Raw genomic sequence first — 1,080 nt, forward strand, 5'->3', positions numbered from 1 at the left:
CAGCCTGGCTAGGGTTCGGAAGGTGGGACCGGACCCGGGGCTTGAACTCCATCTGGCCAGGCCCCGAGGGTGCTGGAGCCCCCTGTCCCGCAGGCCACCAGTGGGTCCGGGCGCTGGGGACGGGGCTCCACCGGGGCCCGGGGAGGCTCTCCCCAGCCTGGCTAGGGTTCGGAAGGTGGGACCGGACCCGGGGCTTGAACTCCATCTGGCCAGGCCCCGAGGGTGCTGGAGCCCCCTGTCCCGCAGGCCACCAGTGGGTCCGGGCGCTGGGGACGGGGCTCCACCGGTTCCCGGGGAGGCTCTCCCCAGCCTGGCTAGGGTTCGGAAGGTGGGACCGGACCCGGGGCTTGAACTCCATCTGGCCAGGCCCCGAGGGTGCTGGTACCCCTCCGTCCAGCAATCTGGCCGGGGGTCCGGGGCGCCCGGGACGGAGGGTCCACCGGGGGCCCAGGGGAGGCTCTCCCCGGCCCGGCCTAGGGTTCGGAAAGCCAGGACTGGGGCCGGGGACCGGGCCCGGGGCTTGAGCCCCGTCCGGCAGGGCCCAGTGGTGCGGGAATCCCCCCTCCGTCCTGCAAGCCGGCCGGGGGTCGGAGGCGCCCGGGACGGAGGGTCCATCAGGGCCCGGGGAGGCCTGAAGCCCCGGAGCCCTGCAGCCCCAGAGACCTGCAGCTCTGCAGCCCCAGGAACCCTGCAGCCCCAGAGCCCTGCAGCTCCGGGGCAGGCAGATTGGCGTCATTTTGGTCCCAGCCATCTGGTCGCCCCTCTCGCCTCGGCCATCTGGTCGCCCTGGAAGTCATGATGAGGTGCCATTCGACTCCCGGATCCCAGCGAGGGCTCCAGGAGGTCGGGTACTTTCGCGCCTTGGGTCCCCTCTGTCACCTCGTGTGCACAGATTGCAAGAAAGGGGGGTAATTTCCCTCCGGATTACTAGGGGCAGGGTACGCCCGGACACCCCTCCAGGGCTGGTGGTTCTCTGCCATGGGGACCAGATAGGCTATGCCTGGGCAACACCTCCCTAGGCCACCCGGGGCTTCCTTCCTCCAGGCCAACTGCATGTCAAATTGCCCAGGACGGGCTCCA

The sequence above is a fragment of the Lissotriton helveticus genome, chromosome 5_1 (genome assembly GCF_964261635.1).
Source record: "Lissotriton helveticus chromosome 5_1, aLisHel1.1, whole genome shotgun sequence".
Classification (NCBI taxonomy): Eukaryota; Metazoa; Chordata; class Amphibia; order Caudata; family Salamandridae; genus Lissotriton; species Lissotriton helveticus.